Source organism: Podarcis bocagei (genome assembly GCF_964188305.1).
Source record: "Podarcis bocagei genome assembly, chromosome: 3".
Lineage (NCBI taxonomy): Eukaryota > Metazoa > Chordata > Lepidosauria > Squamata > Lacertidae > Podarcis > Podarcis bocagei.
This window is the reverse complement of record NC_138127.1, coordinates 97,069,028-97,075,027: the sequence shown is the minus strand read 5'-3', so window position 1 is coordinate 97,075,027 and position 6,000 is coordinate 97,069,028. Positions and strand designations below refer to the sequence as shown.

Genomic DNA, 6,000 nt, shown 5'->3' with positions numbered 1-6,000 from the left:
ATTTCAAAATGTTACTGGAGTATTTCCATTTTATGCCTATGCTCAGAAGTTGGCCCGCTGGAAGCAAAGTGTGTTGAAATTGTGAGCAAATCCTTCTAGGACTGTTTGCACGAGAAGATGGTAAGAATACAGAAACGCAATGAGCTTCCTTATACCAAGTCAGACCACAGGTCGATCTTGCTCAGTATAGCCTACTCTGACAGGAGCATTCCCAGTCGTACCTGCATATACCAGGGATTGAACCTGTGGCCTTCTGTACAAGAACTTAAGTAGAGCCCGCAGGATCAGGCCAGCGGCCCATCTAGTCCAGTGGCCAATCATATGCCATGGGAAAGCATGCAAGAAGGATCTGAGCACTATATGCAACAACAGCGGCAAGAGTATTGTTGCCTCAGAAATGGAAGCAAGAAGAAATACCGATGAAAGAAGAATGGCAGATAAAATTAATGAACTATGCAGAATTGGATAAATGACAGGAAGAATTCGAAACCTGCGGGACCAGAGATTCACAGAGGATTGGAAGAAATATACGAATTATTTGAAGAGCAACTGTAATCAACAAATCACACTAGTAGGGCTACAAGAAGTTTTGTAAAGAGAAATATATGAAATATTGCAAAGAAGAGAAAGAAAAGAGATATTAGTTATGAGATTTAAAAGTAATAGTGAAAATAAGGAAAGTGAATAGATTGGAAAATTTTCAGATGTGATTGATGGAAGTCAAAAAATTGTATAAGATGTAAAAGTATGTTTAATTATGGTTGAAAATGATATGTTGAAAAACTAATAAAAAATTATATATATATATATATATGAAGGATCTGAGCACAACACTCTTCTCTCCAGAACTTCCCAGCCACCAGCATTCAGAAACATACTGCCTCTGATAATAGAGGTAGAACATATTCATCAGAGTTAGTAGTTTAGCCACTGAGAGCCTTATCCTCCAATGCATGTGTTCCTCCACTGAGCCATGTTGACAAAAACAGTCCAAGCTCTCATATTTGATTTTCAGATCAAAGGTGAAGTGCTAGTCTAAAAGCACAGCAGAGGCAAGGAGTGGTACAATCTGTCTAGGCAAGGTGTGCTAGCTCAGGACAGTGTGTGTCTTTGTAGTTGAAGACTCCAGCCCAGATCAAGGAGCAGAATTTAGACACAAGCAGAGCTTGAGGAGGGAAACAGAGCTAGGTGAGAATTAAGGAGGACAGCGAGTGGGACTGTTGTAGTGCTCTGTGATTGTCCAGGCACTGTACCAATATGGTGTTTCAAGAACCGCTAAACTGCATTACCACTAAAATGCAGATAGGTATGTGTGCAAACATGGAAAAATAGTATTGAGGCAAACCCCTGATTTCACTCTAAGAATTTGGATTTCATGTATGAAACCAAATTTTCAAAGTGATTGGACTCGACTGTCTTCCTTTGAGACCGGGCAAAGGAATCGCCACAAAAATTGGATTCCATTTTCAGTCTTTTCAAATTTTGTGCTTATTTAAGTTGCTGAATCTTGCAGGCAACCAGCTGGAACTGGGGTGAGTAAAGAGTTTTCTGTATCAGAGCTTGCAGTTCACTGTTCTGCCAGTGTATATATGTGGTAGCATAGAGTTAAGTTTTCAAATCCGGTGCTAGAATATCCCATCCCAGCCTGACAACCTAAAACAAGGAAGATCCAGTTGTCAGAGTGGCCAGCTTGACTTAACATACAGGCATACAGACCCCACCTGGAAGTGGCAAGGTTGATTTATTTCTGCTTTGGAATTATTTTGCTGGAAGAAAGCTGTTTGGGCTTTATGGGGGACAAAACATTTTGAAGACTTACAATGGCAGAGGAGAGACCAGAAGATGCAGCCAAAGGGCTAGTCCTAAGGCAGGATGCTTTGCACATCAAAAGCTGATAAGCACCCCAGCCATTAGCTGGGTTTTAAAAAGAGGCATATTCATAGCTGATAGGCTGTTAGCCATGCTAGTTCAATAGAACCATCACATTCAGAGGCAGTATATTTCTCGGAGTACCAGATTTTGGAGGCAGGCGACAGAAGATTACTGGTACCTTCATGTCTTTCTTGTCAGAGGTCCCCAAAGGTATCTGTCTGACTGGTGATAAGGGTGAACTAGGTAGACTTTGGGGACGCGAGTGGTGCTGTGGGATAAACCACAGAGTCTAGGACTTGCCGATCAGAAGGTCGGCGGTTCGAATCCCCGCGACGGGGTGAGCTCCCGTTCCTCGGTCCCAGCTCCTGCCAATTTAGCAGTTTGAAAGCACGTCAAAGTGCAAGTAGATAAATAGGTACCGCTCCAGCGGGAAGGTAAACGGCGTTTCCGTGCGCTGCTCTGGTTCGCCAGAAGTGGCTTAGTCATGCTGGCCACATGACCCGGAAGCTGTACACCGGCTCCCTCGGCCAATAAAGCGAGATGAGCGCCGCAACCCCAGAGTCAGTCACGACTGGACCTAATGGTCAGGGGTCCCTTTACCTTTAGGTAGACTTTACAGCAGAGCTCTTCTTATTTTCATCTCTCACTTGGCTTTCTACTGATTCTCCTGGCAGAAGACACAAGAGAAGGTGGTTCCATCTATAACATTAATCCATTGAGTTGCAGGGAAACTTCTCTCTCTCTCTCTCTCTCTCTCTCTCTCTCACACACACACACACACACACACACACAAATACAAATGCTGTCTGAGCACGTGCTGGAACATTCAACATCCCTGTGTAAAGGAAGGTCCACTTGCGTCTTCATCTTTTCTTTCTGTAAATAAAGTTGTATGTTTGCCTTGATCTATACATAAATACAACAGGGCTGTGTGTGTAACGGGAGGGTGCGTGCCTGCGTGCCTCTTGTGGAAACCCCGAGCCGGTCTGAAGGCAGGGAATATGGGGGGGGGGCTCCTCAGTTCCCATCCTCTGCTACCCACCGACCGCTAGGCAAAGCTCCACGAGGTTTCCATTTTCTGGGGGTGGGGGAACCTGCAGCAGCAGGATACATCTCTATATACAGGATCCCTGCTGTGGAAAAGGCTCGGGGAGGGGGCGTGTTAGAAAGCACGATCACGTCACCGGCTTTGAAGAGAAGATCAGAATTTGGTGCAAAAAAGAGAAAGGGGGAAAAAAAAAGGAACAAAGGGGCTGTTTTGGATCCAATCTATAAATTGCATTTCGTTCTACCTTGCGTTCCCCTGCTCCCAAGTCCCCCCCCCCCCCGAAGATGAAGCGCGGACCTGTCTCTCCCCTTTTGCTCCAGCCTGGCTGTGATGGAGAGATGGAGGCTGCCGTGGAAAGAGGGAGGGAGGGAGGGAGGGAAAGGAAGGAGGGAGCGGCTACTGTCCACGATGCTGCAGAGAGGACGGCTCCTCCCTCCTCTTGCAGACAGACAGCAACCAGTCGGTCACGTGGGCCCCCGCCAGCCCTCCTTTTCGCTTGCCTCTCCTCCCCGGTTCTGCGAGATAGAGAGAAGCCGGAGCCTGACGCTGCTGAAAAGGCAACGGACGGCACTTTTTTTTTTTTAAGACCCCCCTCCCTTTCTACCCCCTGCTTCGTCTCTTTCTCTCTCTCTCCCCCCCCCACCCCCGCCGATCCTGCCTTATTCAGGGGCGGGAAAGGAGGGAAGGGAGGAAGGAAGAAGAAGAGAAGGAAAGGGAGAGAGAGAGAGAGAGAGAAAAGGAACCTAAGGGAAATTCTCTTTGGCCAACACATGCCTCGGGAGCCGTCCTTGCGAGCGGAAAGGAACAGCCGTGCAGGTAAATAGCTGGCTTGGGGAGGGGACAGGTGGCGTCGGCGGAGGAGATCGGGGAGGCTGCGGGCGTTAAGGACCCGGGTTAGGGACGCTCTGGTCCGTCGAGGAGGCAGGAGAAGGCGCGAGAAGGCGCTCCAGCTTGGCGTGCGGCGTTTTCTTCAATTTTTTTTTTTTTTTGGGGGGGGGGAAGGCAGAGGTAGACGATCTCGGCGCGATGGTGGCTGGTTAGGAAGTTGAAAGGCTGCCGGTGGTGATTTATTCGCGATCGGGCGTGGGGTGGGGGGAGAGAGAAAGGGAGGGAGGGGAGGCAGGTCTTGCTGGCGTTTTGGAGACTCGCGGATGGGGGGGGGAGAGAGGGGAGGGGGGAATCGATCCTCTTCTTGCATGTCTCTTTTCTTACCCCCCCTCCCCCCCAGCCACCTTCCTTCCTCCCTCCCAGCACACCTTCGTTGGAAGGAGATGGGGCAATGGGAATAAGGAGCGTTTCGGGGAGCGGGTAGGAAGCTGGTAAGGTGGTTTGACGAAAGGTTGGCATTTCGGGACGTTTTTGATGGAGATCCGTTCGAGAGAGCGGGGGGGGGGTGTTCTCCCTATCGCCTCCCCTTTGCCTACCTAATGGGTTAGAAGAAACTGCTCTTAGCCTTGTCGGTGCCTTATTTTGGATTTTATCCGTACGTATATATCTATATATGTATCTGCAGCCTTCCTTGGTAGAGGAAAAAAGGAAAATAATCCCGTGTTTCCCCCCTAGTAGCCAAAGAAAGGATTCGATGCTAGGAAATAAGTAGGTAGGGATATACGAAAATGGGGGAGGGGGCGCTAAGTAACCATAAATAAATACAAATAATGGTGGTGTTAAGGATTTCGCTTTTGAACTAAAGTGCTTCTCTCTTTGGCTGCAGCAAAGGTTGTTTTTGTGTCCCCCCAACACCTCCACCCCGAGCTCCCCGTTTATTTTATTTATTTGAGTCTACCATTCGTGTGCTCTCCAGGTCTTTCCCGCACCCGGAGAAAATCCTATGGACACTTATAACAGCAGGACGCTGCCAAGACTGTATGTGCCAAAATGACCTGCTATTTATTAAGGATTTATTGTCATATCAGTCTCCCTTGCTTTAAGTCTCCTTCCACCCTTGTTTTAATAGCTCAGTTGGGGCACCTGTGACCAAAACGTGATTTTAATTTTTAAAAACCCCGATCAGGTATTTTTTTTTTCTTAGAGGAAAGGGCGTTGCATTTATTGATGAGCGGTACAACACGGTATCCCCACCTTATTAAATGGAGGGGGGAAAGGACAAAAAGGTTTTAATCTCTCTCTCTCTCTTTCTTTATATATTTAAAAGGTCTGAGAGCCCACTTTAAAAGCATGCCTGTTAAATCAGCAGTCCATCTTCCATTATATATATCTGCTTCACTTGTTTTGCAAATGACTAGACAGTTGGTGCTGTTTATCATTGTATCAGCCATAATAAATAAGCAAGTGGCTATTTATTTATTTTTTATTTGCTGCTGTTTTGGCATTATATATATATATATATATATATGCATGAGGAGGGGGCAGCACAGAGAGCGTGTGGTGGGAGAGGGAGAGAGGGAGAGAAGAAGGAAAGGGGCTGGCCATCAATTTCATCTAAGAAGGATTCTGAAGAGGGATCTCCTTAGCTCAATGTCTCTCTCCTGCTGACACTTGTAGGGACCACTCTGCTATTCACTCCTGGCTCTTAGGTGTATTTTGTGTGTTCAGACAAGCACATACAGCCTTGTCCAGTCTTCCTGCCCAGCAACGCAGCTGGTCACTTTTTCCTCCCCACTGGCACAGCTCCTACCCTTCCCGTATGTGTGGTCAATCCAGCAATAGCCTTTCCTCTTCAGATGGACAGACATGATTCCCCCCCCCACAAAAAAATACTAATATTAACCACATAACCTCACAACCACAGACCAGAGGAGGCTCCTTTCTGAAAGCATTTTAACTCTTAAATCATACAGAGAATTACCTATCCATAGCTACAGCTCGCCCATCTCTCGTCCCCTTTTGGATTTGCACCTTCACCACCCCTGCCGTTCTCTAAAGATTATATGAAATGCAGACAAGAAATAAAAACTCTCCTCCAAGCCACAGACTGAATGGCTGTGGCTCCAGGAACTTTTGGAAAACATAATATCTCTGGGAGATTTCCATTCCCTGTCTATGCATACCGTATATGCCATTGGGCGCACAGATGATCAACTTCTCACAGTGGCCTCAGCAACAGCCCCCCCCACACT

General features: G+C 47.1%; 1 protein-coding gene across 29 annotated transcripts in view; it reads left to right on the top strand.

Moving 5' to 3' along the window:
* The first annotated feature begins 3,425 nt into the window (after positions 1 to 3,425).
* Positions 3,426 to 6,000, top strand: part of NRXN1 (neurexin 1) — a 1,024,248-nt gene continuing 1,021,673 nt past the window's right edge. For 17 of the 29 annotated variants that reach the window (XM_081188376.1, XM_081188372.1, XM_081188367.1 and 14 more), the window contains exon 1: positions 3,426 to 3,736. The gene's annotated coding sequence lies outside the window, so the exon portion shown is untranslated. The remainder of the gene's footprint in view (positions 3,737 to 6,000) is intronic. The other 12 variants (XM_081188379.1, XM_081188378.1, XM_081188377.1 and 9 more) reach the window with 1 other exon arrangement.